The 19,653-nt window shown below is 47.6% G+C and overlaps 1 long non-coding RNA gene across 1 annotated transcript in view; it reads right to left on the minus strand.

Annotated features, from left to right (window-relative positions):
- The window catches only part of LOC144271452 (uncharacterized), a 32,968-nt gene extending 13,315 nt beyond the window's left edge, over positions 1-19,653 (minus strand). The window contains exons 1-2 of the long non-coding RNA XR_013347352.1: positions 19,588-19,653; positions 12,508-12,606 (exon numbers count right to left, since the gene is read on the minus strand). This is a non-coding gene — a long non-coding RNA (uncharacterized LOC144271452). The remainder of the gene's footprint in view (positions 1-12,507; positions 12,607-19,587) is intronic.

Below are 19,653 nucleotides of genomic sequence, written 5' to 3' on the forward strand. Positions count from 1 at the left end.
ATGTGATTTATGCCATCATGTGCCAGCAATGCCCCTCTGCCATGTACATTGGTCAAACTGGACAGTTTCTACGTAAAAGAATAAATGGACACAAATCAGATGTCAAGAATTATAACATTCATAAACCAGGTTTCAGAGTAACAGCCGTGTTAGTCTGTATTCGCAAAAAGAAAAGGAGTCCTTGTGGCACCTTAGAGACTAACCAATTTATTTGAGCATGAGCTTTCGTGAGCTACAGCTCACTTCATCAGATGCATACCGTGGAAACTGCAGCAGACTCTGCTGCAGTTTCCACGGTATGCATCTGATGAAGTGAGCTGTAGCTCACGAAAGCTCATGCTCAAATAAATTGGTTAGTCTCTAAGGTGCCACAAGGACTCCTTTTCTTTATTCATAAACCAGTCGGAGAACACTTCAATCTCTCTGGTCACGCAATCACAGACATGAAGGTCGCTATCTTAAAACAAAGAAACTTCAAATCCAGTCTCCAGCGAGAAACTGCTGAATTGGAATTCATTTGCAAATTGGATACTATTAATTTAGGCTTAAATAGAGACTGGGAGTGGCTAAGTCATTATGCAAGGTAGCCTATTTCCTCTTGTTTTTTCCTACCCCCTCCCCCAGATGTTCTGGTTTAACTTGGTTTTAAACTTGGAGAGTGGTCAGTTTGGATGAGCTATTACCAGCAGGAGAGTGAGTCTGTGTGTGTATGGGGGTGGATTTTTGGAGGGGGGTGAGGGAGTGAGAGAACCTGGATTTGTGCAGGAAATGGCCTAACTTCATTATCATGCACATTGTGTAAAGAGTTGTCACTTTGGATGGGCTATCACCAGCAGGAGAGTGAATTTGTGTGGGGGGGTGGAGGGTGAGAAAACCTGGATTTGTGCTGGAAATGGCCTAACCTGATGCTCACTTTAGATAAGCTATTACCAGCAGGACAGTGGGGTGGGAGGAGGTATTGTTTCATATCCTCTGTGTATATATAAAGTCTGCTGCAGTTTCCACGGTATGCATCTGATGAAGTGAGCTGTAGCTCACGAAAGCTCATGCTCAAATAAATTGGTTAGTCTCTAAGGTGCCACAAGGACTCCTTTTCTTTTTGCGAATACAGACTAACACGGCTGTTACTCTGAAACCAAATCTGGCTGGAAGTTCTGAACCTGACCAACTGCCCGAGGCGCTCAATCAGGAATTTCACATTGCTTCGGCAACGGGCTGCATAAAACACCGCAGAGTACCTATCAGCTCGTCCGCCCTGGGTCTGTGCATAGCACCCTGTCACTATAGTCCCTTTGGAGCACCTGAAACAATTCCCTCCATCCTCCAACCTTTCACATACTTGCACTCCTGGGGCAAATCCAGGCCCCATTGAAGTCAATGGAAATTTGGCCCATTTTGAAGTCCATGGGGCCTGGTCTTTAGGGAAAAGAAGGTGCTGACAGGGTGTGGGCTCATTTAACACAGGCTGCCTTTGCCAGGAATGGAGTCCATAGCTGCTGCTGGGGTAGGGGTAGGCCTGTTACCCAAATTGAAAGAAGTGAAGCACCCGCATCTGCTCAGCTCTTTGCCACTGTTTTTCCCCTCCCTGAGTTTGCTGTTTTCTTATTCTGCTGGAATCAGCCCCTCAGTGTGATTGGTGGATCTGGCAGTTTCAGCTTTTAATAGGTCCTCAATCATTCCTGGCTTCCCTTCCCTGACAAAAGCACTCCCTCCCTTGGCCATAAAACATCGCATAAAGCATTTCCCCTCATAGCCTGGCCGGAGAGAACTGGAACAAACCAATGGAAATTTCATCCTGCAGGCAGTTTTCTTTAACCCTGAGTGTGCCACATTCCCCAAGCGTGTCCACCTAATAAGGATTCTTTGCACTTATAGAGCCCCTTTATTGGACATCGCAGAGCACTTTATCCCCATTTTACAGATGTGGAAACTGAGGCACAAGCAAGGTAAGGACTTTGCCCAAGGTCAGTGGCAGTGAGGACAATGGCAAGGTCTCCTGACCCCCATTGCCACCTACTCTATTCACCAGAATACACTAGTATCCACGGAGGTAACCGTGGGCCACGGGGCTGCCCTGCTGCTGGCCAGCTGTAATAACAAGTGACACTAGTGCAAGGGGCAAGTGGGGAGGGGGATTGGTCTGGAAGGATGGTGGCTCACATGCGTGTCCTCAAGGATAGTAGACTTGAGAATAGCGTGAAATTAGGGGCAAAGTATCCTCACAGGTCTGTCAGGGATGCAGGACATTCTGGAATTGCTTACTCCCCAATCCATGCTGCGTGACTGAAAGCCATTCAACCCTACCTGAGACGATTACAGGGGGCAGTGCAACCCATTTCACATGTGGGCATACTGAGGCTCAGAGAGGTCATGTGGCTGAGTGAGTCCGTGGCAGAGCCAGACCACAGCTCAGGCTCTGCACTCATTCCTCCAGGCCAGACTGCTACCAGGGAAGTTAAGTTAAGGGAAAACAAAGCCAATGTCCCTTAGAGCCAAACCTCCCCCTGTGCCAGCTGTGGGGGGAGGAAGCGAATAATTTCACAAGGAGCCGAGTTGGCCAATACAGCCCTGCCTGGAACTCCCAACCCAACACATGCATGGGGAGGAAGCTCTCATCCCTCCTCTCCCCAGCTCCCAGATTATCTCGGCTGCACAGTCAATTAACCATACAGGAAGGTGAAAGTCAAGAATCATTTTGAATATTCCCCCGCCCCCAACTCAGCCTGGTTCTTGTTCTACACCCAAACCTTGTGAAGCCATCACCCAGAGAGAACAGCTCCCCCCCAGGAAACCAGAGACAGGCACAGAGGTTTGGTTACTCCACATCTCCTGGCTGCACTACAAACAAGGAAATGAGCTGTAATTTTCCAGCCATACTACTGCCACTCCTGTGAGTGCGAGATCTATGCCAGTGGGCACTTTGCACTGCGCCAACCACACACAGGGCTGTATAGCCTGCAGGGCAGGCAAAGCCATCTTCACCTGGAAAGATCTGCAGTGCAGACATAGGGAAAGTAGATCTGTATAGCAGGAGCATTTTCAGGAGACCCTGGCACCACCCAATTCAACATGGTGTTTGGAGTGGGAGAGGCACCCCTGCCCATTACTGAAACCTTATTGGCTATCTTGGATGAAACTCTTGCAGAGGTGAAGAGAGACCCGTACTCTTGGAGGGCTTTGGAGTCCCAATTTCCAATATAATTAGTGGGAGCTGGGTGCCCCGGTTCTCTGGGTGGCTTTGAAAAGCTCCATCCTTTTGCTTTTCTAATGACGTGCACAAAGTCACCCATACTGTTACAAACAACTGTTAGGAGGGAGAATACTTGCAACCTCCTACAAGGGCTTTAGCCCCCCTCTCCCCTTCCCCCCTTAAAATTCAAGCTCTGGTGTAGGGACTTTGTCCATCACTGGACATTTGTATGTTAATAGAACCCTTGCCAGAGCACCTGTCTCCAGAGAAATGTACCTCTCCAAATTCTAATCCAAATGATAAATAACATCCATTGTGCCTGGGTGTAATCTGGCTCCGAGTCATTCCTGGGGAAGAATCTTTGGCTTCACAAGGATCAGTGGAATCTGATAACCATCATCCCGCATATAGATCAGGACAATAGGCTTACTGCTTCTTCACGGGCAAGTACTAACTCTCACATCCCCAAGCAGAGAACTGAGAACTGATGCATGTAGCAGGTAATAGGACTACTCATAGGAGTTGGTTCTTTGTCACAAGGGGAACCAAGAAGGGCACTTAAGTGAAGGAGTTTGCAATGGTGGATTTCTATCTGGCCCTGAGGCAAAGAAGCCCCTTGAGTTGGCAAGGGCAGATACTATAAAGGCTGCACTTGGCATTGGACACAGCTGCATTCTTTTACTTCTTCTTTTATGTTTTGGTTGAGTCCTGCAAAGCTCAGGGATTGAGGCACAAAAACTCACAACACAGGAAGCGGTGGTGCCAATTCAGATATTTCTTAGAGGGGGCAAATTCCAGTCCCCGCACTCCCAGCAGGGACCCCCTTGCAGTCCCCACTAATTCCCCTCCATATGCACCCCAGGTCTACCTTGGCCATAGAGTCTCCCCTCTCTCTTACCCACACACTGCATGAGCTGGTACCTTCAGACGTAGAGTTCTTGACGTACAGGAACAGACTCCCTGTGCACCAGGTTCCAACACCATTTGGCCCGGGCGCGCCTCCAGCTGGACGGAGGAGCAGCCAGGCCAAACTTGACTGGTATTGCAACCCTATGTGCCATTTGCTGAAATCTTACAGAGGAGTAGCCATGTTAGTCTGTATCAGCAAAAACAACGAGGAGTCCTTTTGGCACCTTAGAAACTAACAAATTTATTTGGGCATAAGCTTTCGTGGGCTGTAACCCACTTCATCAGATGCATGGAGTACATGCGTGTAAACTCTCTTGCTTGAATATTCAGAGAAGGTGAATCAGATCCAAGAAGATGGGTGCTGAGAAGATAGGATTGCCAGCACTCCAGGATTGGCCAGGAGTCTCCAGGAATTAAAGGTCATGTGATGAACTCTCCAGGAATTTGTCCAACCAAAGTTGGCAACCCTATAAGAAGACCCTAAATGCACGCACGCGTGTAAATGCACGCACGCGTGCACACTAAGAGGTACAGTCACCTGCCTAGGGGACTGAGATGCACTACACATTACAACCGAACAACGTCCTCGACAGACCATCTTGCTTACGGCTAAATGTCAATTCAGAGAAATACACAAAGACATAGCTCAGACAGAACAGGGAGCTCAGCAGAGAACAATCAGACAGGCACAGGCAAGTGACAGCCAACAGGCAGACTAGAGGAAACCGTAAGGGGAGTGGGGGCGGCTCTGGCTTGCTTGGTTTCTGACAGGTTTCAGAGTAGCAGCCGTGTTAGTCTGTATCTGCAAAAAGAAAAGGAGGACTTGTGGCACCTTAGAGACTAACCAATTTATTTGAGCATGAGCTTTCGTGAGCTACAGCTCACTTCATCGGTTTCTGAGACAATTCTGCCCTCTGCTGGTCCACATCATTGATGGTGGAGAGCAAAGATGCAGAACTTTCCTCTGGGCACATTTCCTGCAGTAACTCTGCCCGATTCAGTGCTTTGGGTCTAGCTTGTTTGCCACGAGGAGATGCTGTGATGGATGGTGGTACACAGAATGCTCATAAATTCAGAGGCCAGAAAAGGACCACTGTGATCATCTAGTCTGACCTCCCGCTTAACACAGGCCATAGAACTTTCCCTAAATGATTCCTGCTTGAAGGACAGTTTCCTCTCGCAGTGTGTGGGGATGGGCAGCTGCTTCTGTCATTCTGTCTCTGAAGAGCTGGACCACAACTCAGGTGAGTTTTCAAGAGCAGAGGGGTGTGCAATTGTGCCTGGTGAAGCAAGAGATACTGTGTGTCTTCCTAGAGTATACTACTGGAAGCAGTCAGCCAGCCCTGCAGGTTAACGTGAGCGTTTTAAAGGAAAAGAGAGAGACTTGGAACATTTTCACAATTCAGGTTTGCACAGCACTTTGAAAGTGCACAGTATCATTGGGCTGGATTCTGCTGTCCTTGCTCAGCCCAAACTTTCCCCTGAAGTCATGATATATTATTTTCACTGGGAAATGAAACACAGGAGAGGAACACTGCCTACTAAGAGCTGCCATGAAATTATTTCATGCTCCTGGGGTTTATATAACCCCCCTTCTATTCTCCCTCTTGACACCATTAGGGCTACTGTGAATTTATCACATCTTTATATAACTTTTCTCCTACTTCTCTCTCCAACACAGCCCCACATTCTCACCCTCACTCCCAACTTCACCAGCTCAAACATAATAGTAAGTGGTACCAGGGTACACGGCATTAATCTAATCCAGTCTTTCTGCCTCTTGTATCCTGGAGAGATTGTGCTCATTGGTGTTTCCAAGAGACCTGTCAACTTCATATCTGAATTCACATTGCAATGAGGCACTTTTCATTTGAGATCTCCAACGGTCTTTACAGCTGAGGAGACGGAAGCAACAAGAGGTTAAGTTACTTTGCTGAAGATCAGCACATGAGCCAATGGCAGAGCTAGGAACAGAACCCCAGGCTTTTACTTCCTTAATCATGTGTCTTGGCTGCTGAAAAACAGCCACCTTCGTAATTCTTTTTCTTCTCAGAAAAGGAAGATGAGTGTGATTCCAATACACTAATACCAATGTGGGGTTTATTAGTCATAAACTGCCAGTTAAACTGCACAGGAAGATGACTCAAGTTTCCTCTCACTTCATTTTTTTTTTTTACTTAGCATGTTACAAGATTTCTCTCTATTTACAGGGAACATCTCCCAGAAGAGGATGAGAAATGTTATTCAGGGGAACAGAACCTTTAAAAGCCAACAGGCTGCCAGTTAATCCATTGATTGCTAGCATTTTCTATATTGCCAGCCGAACAAGAGCAGAGGATAACAGACAATATATGTCTGTATATTTCAGAGGGGCTACTTGCAACATTCCTGATAAGATCTGCTTCATGGTGATAAGGAAACTATGTTACCGTTAGGAAGACTGCCTCCTTATCTGTCTCTCTCAAAGCAACCATTACAGATGACTGAGTTAAAGTTGCTAGGGGGCTCTCATCCCAAGGCTGAACTCTGCAGACTCACCTAGTAAAACCCACATGTGCTGACTTGTTCTCAATTCTTAGCCAAGGGTAAAGTGAAGGTTCCTGCTTTTTTGTTCTTTGTGCTTCTGAAAAAAAATAATTAAAAAGAATCACCTCACGGTGACTTTGTGGGTGAAAGGTTACACACGGAAAAGTCAAAGTTACCCGCCGCAACTCTATTCAGGCCCCTGGCCTGGCGTTTTCTAAAGTTATATATAGTAAGGAATACAAGTTGGTGTAATGGAGTTACAGTTACCAGGGGAACCATAACAGCTGTGTGTGTAAAAATTCCACACCAATCGTTTGCATCAAAACAGTTTCTTGCATTTAAAACAATAGGAGTGAATGACGAGCAACCGAAACGAATGCACTGCAAGCCTGACCCTACAAGAAGCTGATTTGCCTACAGTCACCCCGAGCTAGGAGCACTGAAGTCAGGATACAGATTTTACTAGCCATGTTTTAATCACTGAGACATGCTTAAGAACATAAGAATGGCCACACTTGGTCAGACCAAAGGTCCATCTAGCCCAGTGTCCTGTCTCCCAACAGTGGTCAGTTCCAGGTGCTTCAGAGGGAATGAACAGAACAGGGCAATTTGGAGTGATCCATCCCCTGTTGGCCAGTACCAGCTTCTGGCAGTCAAAGGTTTAGTGGCACCCTTAGCATGGGGATGTGTCCCTGACCATCTTGGCTAATAGCCATAGATGGATCTATCCTCTGTGAACTTAATTATTTTTTGAACCCAGTTATAGTTCTGGCCTTTACAACATCCCCTGGCAACAAGTTCCACAGGTTGACTGTGCGTTGTGTGAAGAAGATTGTCCTGTTGTTTATTTAAAACCTGCTGCCCAGTAATTTCACTGGGTAACCCCTGGTTCCTGTGTTGTGTGAAGACCCTGGTTCTTGAGTTATGGGAGGTGCAGGGTCTCTTCATTTTGCACTGAAATCGTAAGTGTCCTAGCTGCAAAAAAGCAGCCAAATATTTGTTTAAAGTATAAATGAAGCCCCCATTTTCCTCTCCATACTCCCTCCCCCACCCCAAACTGACTGTTGCTGATCTTCCTGGGGAAAATACTTCCTATGGGTTTAGCCTATCCAAGAAAAAATTCAGCCTGAGGGTTAATCTTTGTGGATACGTCTAAAAAAAGGCTTAGAAGGACAATGCTGCCAGCTCTGACCTCAGCACAATGCAGTCAAACTGCTGGGGCTGTACCAGTGAGCTGCAGAAGTTTATTTTGAGTGTCAGAAAGGCTGCCCCCAATCCAAAACTCTCTGGGTTCCCCCCTTTTCTAGGGCTCTGCTTGTGGGCTTAGGACTGAGCCCAGAGAGAGAGAAATAAAGAAGCCAAGTCACCAAATGAGATCCTGGGCAGCATCAAGCAGTCAGTATTGTAACGATAGAGACCGATTCCAGCTTTGTCAAAAGAAATCCCTGCAAGAAATACCTGGAGCTCAGTAAAAAGAAAGGGAGTACTTGTGTCACCTTAGAGACTAACGAATTTACTAGAGCATAAGTTTTTGTGAGCTACAGCTCACTTCATCGGATGGCAATTTACCGGCAATATCCTGGACAAACCTCATTGAATTAAGTTGAAGTATTTTGGGGTCCATTGTATTAAAAATGCAATTGTTTGTGTGCTATAGCAAGACTGTATGCTACTTCACTGGGAAGCAGGGTGGGGGGGGGTTATGCTAATGAACTTTCTCCACTGATCAGCTCTTTGAAGCTTCGCCCTGGGGAGTGGGCCCATTGTCTGGCTGATTACCTATTCAACATCTCTTCAAAGGTTCAGACTGGATTCTCTAGAGACTAGCAAACAAAGAAAGGATGTTGGGATAAAGATCCTGGCGGGGAATTGACGCAGGGCTTTTGTTCTTATGCAGCCAGGCCCTCTGGTCCACAGAGGGCCCCAATCCTTAGGGAAGGGTTGGAAGGACTTTGGCCTACGAAGGCCCCTTAAGACTGTGTTCTCATTTTGAGCAAAAAGTGTGATGAACTTGAAACCACAGGGGAAATCCCTGTGGGGAGGGGGGACGTTTTGAAGGGCTGCTCCTGCCAAAGCCCTTGCTGGAGAGGGTGATCTCTAGTAAGCTTATTCGCATGCATGTAGATTCTTTTATTGTTTTTCATATGTTTTCTCTGTAGCACTTTTACCTTAAGAATAAAATAGGATTGCTTGGAAAGAGCTGTGCGGTAACTTATAACTGGGGCAATTATCCTATGTACCCTCTCTGAGGGAACAAGCGAAGCAGGCCCGCTTAGGCAGACTGTCTTTTGCTGGGAATTACACAGTGATGGCAGGGACCTGTTCAGCCTGGAAATACCCGGGTCAGAAGGGAGAGAGACACAGGCCTCCACCCAAAAGAGGTGATGGCTGGGAAGCGGGAAGCCGAAAGCTAGTGGTGCCCTTAAGGACATAAGACGGGCCATACTTTGTCAGACGAATGGTTCATCTAGCCTAGTATCCGATCTTCTGATGTTGGGCCTCTGAGGGGAAATAAAGGTGCATTTGCCTACAGCTGTGACACTCAGTGCTTAAAAAACAAGCCAATATCCATTTGTTCCTCCAGGCAGAGGACAACAACATCAGACAATCAACACTATTTTAACCAAACTGGATCAATAGAGAAATTACATTTGGCAACTGCGCTGTTGCCAAATGGAAATTCCCTCCCAGTCCCTGTCCTTCCAGAAGTCTTAAGTCTTTAAATATATCTCTTGTAAAGAGACACCAACACTTTCAGCATCTACAGCTGAAAAAAACTGGAGATGAACATCCCAGCTCAGAGGCAAACTTTGCAGCTGGGCTGTATTGCTATAAGCTGAACTAAAACCCTGTATATAAAAAAAGGCAAACTTTCTGAAAGTTCAGAATTGTAGGCAAACTTAATGGCCTTTCCCCAAGAGGGAAAAAAACAAACCCCTATGTAATAAATAGAAACTGGGACACCATTTAGGAACTGATGGAATTCATATTCACACTTGCTGAGGACTGAAGTTCCACCTCATCTTCATATAAATTCACTCTCTCAGATACTGAAGTCCTGTCTACACTAGAAACTGCTGCGCTGGAGGGAACGCAGTTCAAAGTGGTCAGCAATGGTTAGGTGGTGCGATATGGAGAGGCCTAAACTGTATGCTAAGATACATGTCTAATCCATGATGCATCCCTGCTGAGTGCAAGGCTGCAGTATGGATCAGCAACCTGGCCGGGTTCCATCTCATTAATGCTGCAAGGTGTTTTACTGTGTAACAACCTAGGCCCCTATGACCGTAGTTTCTACAGCAGAGAGAGAGCCTAAATGTGCAGACAGTGTAAAATGACTACCGAGGAGAGAGCGACACTCTGATCTGGAGGTATCAGTGGAGTAACACCAGGGATGATATTGGCCCACTGTATAATGTATTCTTTGTCCAGCTGCACGCGACAGTGATGGCTATTACAACTTGATGCAAGTTGGGAGAGTCCAAAAAAAGGGTGCAAGAAGAGAAAGCCGTGTCTTTGGGAGTCTTATGGAAAAGAGGAGAGACTGAGGTCTGACTCCAGTATGATTTCAGCTTCAGCATTCTGAGGCAGGGACTGGCTACAATCTCTATAAAACTAGGACTCGCAGCAATACCTAAGTCCCTGAAAGAAAAACCTTATCGTGGGCTCTGCAGCCACCTATGGACGTGTTTGGTTTAATATTTGGCTGCTAACACTGGCTCTGTTTCAATCAGGAAAAACACAGCCAGGCGGTGAGGCCACAGCTGGAGAAATGTCCACACCCCTTATAAATACAGCTCTGATTCTCCCACGCCCATTGCAATAACAGCCTGCAGCTTACGGTTACAGAATCTGAACATTTCCAGGACGTGAGTATTTTTATATACAAGGGGACTCATTTGGAGAGGACACGGAGAAAGTGAAACTCCCTTAGTAGAGAAGTAGAACGGAAGTCCTCATTTGTCAGTGCATTGCAATATACTAATGGCAACCCTAGATCTGACGCCCCTCTGCTTACAGTGAAGTTATTTTGGGTGAGGGAGTGAATGGCTTTGAAGTCCAGGTGAAATTCACTCCAAGGCTTGCGTATGACCTAGGCCCTTTGTTGTGTGATTCACAGGCCTAAATTGTGTTTGCCTTTTGCAGAGGCATGAATTTCACCCTTTTCCAAGTTCCACTGTATCTGGTCAGCCATTTCTGACATGCCTGTTACTGTGGGATCCGAGCACTCTGTTACCCTGTGTGTGTGTGCGCCCGGGCACCAGGCAAAAATACATATAAAGATGGTGAATCTCAAACCACAACAAAGAGCATTATGCTAGTGAAAAAGCAAGGCACACTGGTCTAGGGTTAATTAAACCAGTCAATGTTTACGTAGGAAACCGTAATCTGGGATATCCCTGGGGAACACAAACCTGGATCTGTTATTTGTATTATGTATTAACAAGATGGAGGTCCCATTGTGGTAGGCACTGTACACACACATAGGTGATGCCTACACCCTTTGAGTTAACTAATTGCTAATTAACTCAAGGGAGCTAAAGCCTTTGTAAAAGTTAGTCAGGCACTTCCAAAACGTTTGTTCCAGGCTACAGGTGTTTGTGGTTTACACTAGAGATCAGCCTACCCCAAAGAAAAACAGACCAGACAGAAAGATTGTTTGACATACCCAAGGTTACGCAGCAGGTCAGTGGCACAGCATACAACCAACCCCAGCTTTCCGGTGCCCTTGCTCTGACCAACCACTGTGCTGAACCACCTTAAAGTAAGCTACTTTTAAGAAAGCGTCTGGGGAGCACACAGCTCACTAGAAGGCGGCCTGATTTTTTCTTTTAATATTTCTCTGTGCCATTTTCATTCCTATCGAAGGTACTGGGTTAAACAACAGGCTCAGCCCTTCAAGCCCAGCCCCTGCTTGGATTTGGAACTTGTAGAGAAGTTTCAGAATTGGCCTAGGACCTCACAGCAATTCCTAGACCAGCAGACCAGTGCCACAAACACTGAGCTTATTGCAGGTCGGGCTGGAGAACCTAGGCTTCTGATTCAAACCTTCCGATTCAAACGTCGGTGAGAAACGCCCTCAACGGCTGGCAGAGTAAATTGCGTTTTGCAGAACTGCTCTTCACTTCCAAAGTCTGGAAATCCCAGCCACCTCTGCTAAAGCAATCACCATGTCAACGGCTGGCTGCCCCTGTGATCCCAGCACCAATTCCTCAGCTTTTGTGCAGTATGTTTCGACAAACTCCAACCCCGGTCAAATTAATTATTTAATATCTATGCTATTTCCTTATCATCTGCCCTTGGCTCCCTGCTCTTAAAAAGCACAAGCCTTGATGCTATTCATGATTCCATGTGCTTTCTTGATATTCCCTCTTGCTCATCTAAGGTCTGGTCTACACTTATGTCGGTAAAACGACGATCCTCAGGGGTGTGGAAAATCCACACTCCTAAACAACACTGTTATACCAACCTAACCCTGAGTGTAGACAGCGCTATGTCTACGGGAGGGCATCTCCCACCATCATAGCTACCACCTCTCAGGGACACTGACAGGAGAAGCTCTGCTGTTGGCCTAGGTAGCGTCCTCACTAAGCCTTACAGCCACGCAAGCTGCCCCACTGCAGCGCTGGGTAAGTGTTTATCATCGAGCTGTAACCCCATTTTTAACAGCCCTCTTGATTTTCCTCCTCCCCACCCTCCTGCCTTTTATACTTTGCAAACCCACAACCCCAGCCCTGCTCCACTCGCTGCTGAATGCTCTGTTGGCCGCTGGCCGGCTTTTGACACATTGGTTTTATTGGCTCTTCTCTATCCCCAGAGCCCCTCCCATTTTTCCACAGAGAACTGTCCAGGATCCAAACAAAACAAGACTGTTTTCCAACCTCCTTTTCTTCCATCCATTTTGAATTCCTGCCACCCGGGGAAATAAACACGGACACTGGAGCGTCTTTGCAGCTCTCCGAAGCTGTTGCGTTCTCTCTCTGCGTGGCAAGTAAAAGGACAAGTCAAGACACTGAACTGCGACCACTTTTTCTTGCAAACATTTAAGTCTGACTTGTGGTGAAAAGACATTAGATGCCGACACGTTTTGGCACCAGGATTCTGCCTAGATCTGATTATTTTAGTGACAAGGGTCTGTAATAAAATATGGAAATATTAAAGACGAAAAGCAATGACCCCTTAAAGTGATGAGTAATGTCTGTAGCAGGCTTAGTCCCTCTGCCTCACCCTGCAGCACTGGGGAAAAGGCAGAGCTATGCAGCATTTCCCTGCCTTTCCCAAAGGCTGGGAGAGGGACTGGTTACCATGATGGAGCTTGGAAACTCATCTGTGCTATTTAAACATCTGGGGTAGCTTGGAAGCCATCCCAGATGTGGAGTGCTAAATAAAACTCTGACCCACACACATTTCCCAGTCTGACTCTTCTCCGTGGGACAGTACAAGCCCTTGAGATCTTTGTGGGGCAGGCCCTTCTGTATCCGAGAGCCAGTATGTTAGACTCTCATGTGAACAGCCTTCCAAGCTCGCTTTTTGGTAAAGCAAGTCTGACCTGAGTGGTGGTGGTCCACTTTACATCAGACCAACCATGTTTCACTATCCCAACAAAAAGAAGGGGGCGGAATAATATATAAACCCCACACTGCTACCTCACCTTCCAGGCAAAGAGCTCTATAAACTAATGAATCCCATCCTACAACCCCCCATGAGGCAGGCATTATCTCGCCCCTTTTTATAGATGGGGAAACAGCACCGCACGGTTGAGTGCCTTGCTCAAGGGCATACAGCACGGGAACAGCAGAGCTGGGCATATGAACAAGCCCTTCTAAGTCCCTGTCCTGTGCTTTCACGGCTAATCCCTGGTCCTTCTCAGACAGCTCTGTCCAGCGGGGTGCCAAGCTCTCCAAATTCCCACGGAGCTCAAGAACTCGGGCCAGGGGCATGACAACACCTGGATGATGGGGCACAGGGGGCATTTAGGACTCAGCGCTGTGAGGATTTCACAGTGACCATCAGTGAGGCAGGAAGAATGTGTCTACACTGCACCTGGGAATGAGCTGCCCAGCCTGGGTCCACAGACTCATGCTAGTGCGCTAAAAAGAGCTGTGTAGACAGCGCTTCGACATGCTGGCTCTGGCGCTGAAGCCCAGCCCCACAAGCCGGAGTTCCAGCTGGAGCCGGAACGTCTACATGGCAGTTTCTAACACACTAGTGTGAGCCCGTGAACCCAGGGTGGGAGGCTTGTTCCCAGATGCAGTGTACACGTACCCCTTGGGACCTACTGCTCAGCAAACCAGGTGTCCACATTAGGACTTTCTGAGCCTGTACACAGCTGTGTTTGCACCAGCAGAGCACTGAAATATTGCTGTCGCACTCTGCCCACTAAGCCGGGGTTCAGCTCCCTGCTCTCAGACGCAAAGCTCCCCCTATGCATCAACAAGGCAGATGGCTGGTGAGAGCCTGTACACACTGGAATGAACAGGACCAGAGCTGGATGGGAGAACAGTAGAGCTCTTGACTACCCAGTCACATATCCACCCTCCGCATGAAATTCTATTAGACTCTTACACAGAGATGAAACCAACAGGGTTCGACAGAAATTACTCTATGAAACCCAGAGATCTGAATAGCAACCTCCTTTCTCTAGGCTTTTTGGATCCATCCTGCAGAATTCTGTAGCAGGGGTGCAGTTCTCTCCTCAGGCTGACTGCATGGCCCAAACAAGCCACCAGAAAGACCGCCATTCTCTGGTAATTGCTACAGCAGCTTTCCCGAGGGAATTCCACAGCCTCAGCACACCAACCTGTCCCACACACCACTCACTGCTCCCCACCAGGACTGTTATTCACAAGAGAATGAATCGTGACGCTGAGGCAACGGAAAACAGGATTTATCCTGTAGAAAAGGCCAGCTGCACAAAGCCAGTTTCTCCTCTGCTGACCTTGTTGGCACCCTCCTCCTGGGTCTTTGGCACACTCATAGGCCTTAGCTGCAGGGCATCACCTTGGGCAGACAGCACTGATCCCATGCTCCTTTGAGTTTAGCGGTATCTTTGCATTTGGGAGAACTGTGTTCTCTGGGCATTGGGGAGCCAGGCCTTCATAGTGCTGCTGAGTTTTAAACTACGTAGGTTTTATTTAGGATGGAAACATTCAACTCCATTGCTAATGGAAATGCCATGTTTTCAAAGGAGACCTGACTCTGCCAGAATCTCGTGAGAGCCTCAGTGGAATTCTCTCCCCACGCAACCAGAATGGCTTTCCACGTGGAGAATTCTCTCTCTTGTGGCTTTTTAAAGGCCAGGGCACCAGATCTAACATTTCCCTCACAGCAAAAAAATCACACACCAGTCTTGATACTTGCATGATCCTGCTGCTGTGCATGTCCCACTTACATTTACTACATCACGGAATAAGGAAAGGAACCTGCTGCAAAAGCAAAGACGAAGCAGAAAAGAGCCCCCTTCTCCCCGAGAAAGGATTAACCAAAGGGTCCTGTTAGAACTGGCACTTCCCTTAGTCCTTTGAAGGGTTTCCAGAGTAAATCTAGTGTGAGCAGATCCTTAAGCAGAGGCTGCAGAGCTGGTGTGACATCAGGTCATTATAACAAGCATTGTAACAAAGGAGGTACCTCACCTAAGCTACTTGAAGGTACGCTGACGGAGCACTTGGGAAGTTTTTACTTGTCAGGAAGGAACCAACACTGAGTAGGTATGGGGGCTGAGGGGCCTTCAGCTCCTACAAAGATAAAGATGACAAGGGGCCCAATTCTCAGCTACATCCTGCAGGGATGGGAGGCAGAAGGTGGGGGGTTAACACAGCTTTAAACCACAGTTGCATTCCCATATTTGGAGCTTTATGGCGGCTTTAATTTACGCTTTGCTTCCCACTGCTCCTGGGAAACACGGGGCTAGCCATAGTGCAGTGTACTCTGAGCCAGCCCTGTACTGGGGGCAGAAGGCAGGGAGCCTTCAGGCCAGCCCGGTACCGCTCCCTGCACAGGAGGTAGTTTCCACTCACTCTGAGGCTTCTACATGCTGCCAGAAGAGCGTAAAAGGGCCTTAGTGTAATGAAGAATTAGACCCCCAATTTCTAATAACATCTTTGTATTGACACTATAGCGACAATGGCCGTCTGATACAGACATGGTGGAGTGGGAGCTGAGGGCAGCTCTGTGCACAAATTTCCTACCCACTGAGATAACAGATTCTTCCTCACACTTCACAGGTGCCTGGGCTGGAAGACACCCTCCTAACCCTTTCATCCTTGAAGGCCAGCTTCAAAGCCCAGCATTATCTTTGCAGATGCACGCACAGGGCTGGCCCAGACTCTGGCGGGCTCTTATTGCCCTGTAAGGCTTTATGTTACTAGTAACATCTGGTAACAGCAGTTTTCCCAAATAAAACTCCCTTGAACACTTCATCCTTAGTTCAAGGCAGAGGTGTGTTTTCTTTGGTAGTTTAATTAGCTTCAGGCTTCTCACTCTGACAGGATGGGGAGGGGCTGCACTGGCCCATTCTAGAGCAGGGACTCCAAGCGCAAGCTGGAATGGTCGGAGCCTTGTTCAAGCAGCCAAGTGTCACTTAAAGACGACGTGGGAGATGTACCCATTCAGGGACCCACACTCAGGGGAAAGCGAAGCTGTGGATAACTCTCCATGGGAAACAGGACTGAGAGCGGCACATTTATTCTGCATGGGCCATCACAGCCATCACCTGGCACTGGTTTTCTATCCCTGCCGTACTAGCCCCCACTGTGACCAAAGCCGAGAGGTTCTGCAGGCCACATCCACTGTCCTGAACCATGCCTTCCCCTTCCAATTATCTGCTATCAGACTGCAGCATCTCTTTACAAACCCACCAACTTAGCTGTAGCTCCCAACATGGTCTCCCACAAAGAAATCCCTCTTCTGACTGTGCCCAATCCCATCAAGCTGTTCTGATGACAAACCTTGCGCCCCCATCATGGGAACTGCATCCTTCATCTACACATTGACTTAATTCTCTTTGTGGTTAAATTAAAAGTGCGCCGCTCACCCTTTGGTCTGTCAGATACACATGATCCTCCCCTGTCCTCACCCACCCAGGACTCTCCATTTGTTTTTATCCTCAGCTGGAGAGTTTCCTAGGGAAAATAATGTGAACAAGCCTTTTAGGCTAGTCACATGATCACTTTCCAGTCACTGCACACAAGCACCTCACCATCATCTTGTACCTCAGCAGCATGAGATACCGACGGGACACGAGACGTCTCTGCTAATGGCGGAAAAGGTTCTGCTTAGGCTGGAAGAAACCCCCCCTTTCTCCCCCCCACATTCTTCCCCATCCCTTCAGTACTGGCATTCACCCCTTGTGGATGCTCATTCTGAACGTCACCATTAGGAATTCAAAGGCACTTGTCACAACCTTGTGTTCCGCAGTCTCATGTTTGTTGGCAGATCTACCCGTTTGTCCTTTGCTATCAGGATGGCTACTCCACCCTCCTCCCCCTAACTAAACAGCAGGGCAATCTGAAATGGTTAAAGCAGCTGCCAACTGAGATACAGACATAAAACACACATTAAGCCCTTAGCGGGTCATAGTATAGTCAGGAGTTATACGGACACAGCCTGTGTGAGGCAAATGCCTCTGTAACTTTAAAAACGTGGGTCTAGCTCTGCCGTCCTCACCTAGACCTTCCGATGTTTTCAATGGGAGTGCTAGGTGGGTAAGGACTGCAGGATCAGACTACGTCCATTACGCTTCAGCAGGGCACGGTACATCACAGAGCGTGCAATTGCGCTTACAAAACGGTTGCATGGAACACATCAGCTGAGACGCTAAAGTGACACCATGTATGGTCTCAGTTACACAGGTCTTGGAATTCTTCAGTCAGACTGCTCCTTACAAAATCCCTGTATGTTCATGCATCTACTCACATGCTCAGTCCAGTTAGAAATGCAGCGCAGCTTAGGGCAGGTGATCAAGCATGGACAAACCTTACTTTAGACACTGAGGGCATCTGACAAAGCCAGCTTTACTCAGACATTTGAATGGGGTGGCTTGGAGGCACCCAATATCCCCCAGGAAATTAGTACTGTCTCATTACTTATCTGTCTCAGGCACTGCAGTGGGCCAAGGCTGTAGTCCCTCTGTGGGTTACAGTATCAGTACAAAAAGAAAAGGAGGACTTGTGGCACCTTAGAGACTAACCAATTTATTTGAGCATGAGCTTTCGCAGGTACTCAAAAAGATTTCTTCCCCTACCAATCAGTCCTTTTCCATTTGCCCGGCATTGCTTCCTTGGGTTTCTAATGGAGCTGACATTAACATGCCTGGTTGTACCCGCCCTCCCAGTTTGCATCATCAGAACAGTCCACGAAGGGTGTGGCTTAAACCCACATCCACACTCACAAAGCAGGAGGGCCCATATCTCGGCTCTGGGTCTGTCACCCCAAGGTTCTTGGCGCTGTCCGTATAATCTCTGGCTTTTTAACCACAAATTTAACCAGCAGCCGAGGGAGGAGAGGCAAAACAACAGCAATGAACAGATGTTATTAAAGTGGAGGCCACTTTACGGAAGGTCAAATTTCAAGCTTTATTGCTCTACCCTGTAAGGTCCTGAGCACCCTAAGCTCCCATTGGTACCAGCGGTGCCGACAGTGCTCAGCACCTCACAGGCCTGTGGCTATGTCTACACTACAAGCTGGGGGGTGATTCCCAGCTCACCAGATATAATCACGCTAGCTCACATTGAGCTAGCATGCTAAGAAGAGTCGTGTGGCCACGGTGGCACAGGCTAGCTGTGCCTGAACCCCATAAGTCCGTACTCAGCGTGGCTAGTTGTGCCACTGCTCCCCACCCTACCACAACTATACTCCTGTTTTGAGCGCGCTAGCTCGAGGTCTAGCATGTCTCCCATCATGCCGTCTCCTCCATAAACTTATCAAGTTTAATCTTAAAGCCAGATAGGTCTTTTGCCCCTTGGAAGGCTATTCCAAAACTTCACTCCTCTAATGGTTAGAAACCTTCGTCTAATTTCAAGTCTAAACTTCCCGGTGGCCGGTTTATATCCATTTGTTCTTGTGTCCACATTGGTACTGAGCTTAAATAATTCCTCTCCCTCTCCGGTATTTATCCCTCGGATATATTTATAGAGAGCAATCATATCTCCCCTCAGCCTTCTTTTAGTTAGGCTAAACAAGCCAAGCTCCTTGAGTCTCCTTTCATAAGACAGGTTTTCGATTCCTCGGATCATCCTAGTAGCCCTTCTCTGTACCTGTTCCAGTTTGAATTCATCCTTCTTAAACATGGGAGACCAGAACTGCACACAGTATTCCAGGTGAGGTCTCACCTGTCCCTTGTATAACGGTACTAAAACCTCCTGATCTCGACTGGAAATACCTCGCCTGATGCATCCCAAGACCGCATTAGCATAGTAAATAGGCCCAATGGCCTGTGATGGGATGTTAGATGGGGTGGGATCTGAGTTACTACAGAGAATTCTTTCCTGGGTATCTGGCTGGTGAATCTTGCCCATATGCTCAGGGTTTAGCTGATCGCCATATTTGGGGTCGGGAAGGAATTTTCCTCCAGGGCAGATTGGAAGAGGCCCTGGAGGTTTTACGCCTTCCTCTGTAGCATGGGGCACAGGTCTCTTGCTGGAGGATTCTCTGCTCCTTGAAGTCTTTAAACTATGGTTTGAGGACCTCAATAGCTCAGACATAGGTGAGAGGTTTTTCACAGGAGTGGGTGGGTGAGATTCGGTGGCCTGCAGGAGGTCAGACTAGATGATCATAATGGTCCCTTCTGACCTTAATAGCTATGAATCTATGTCTATGAGAGATGGGAATCACGCTTCCTGCGCCAAGCGTAGACACCCCACTCAGTCCCAACTGTGACAGTCATCCTGCTACTTGGTTATTCCGACTCCAAGGAGTTTTCACGCAGTAGAATGGAATTAACCATAGCCACATCCTAAACTTACGGAGCGGGAATTCTTTCTCCAGCAGTCACAGCAGAAAATAAACAGCCCAGGGGTAGCGAGGCAAAG

The sequence above is a fragment of the Eretmochelys imbricata genome, chromosome 10 (genome assembly GCF_965152235.1).
Source record: "Eretmochelys imbricata isolate rEreImb1 chromosome 10, rEreImb1.hap1, whole genome shotgun sequence".
Lineage (NCBI taxonomy): Eukaryota > Metazoa > Chordata > Testudines > Cheloniidae > Eretmochelys > Eretmochelys imbricata.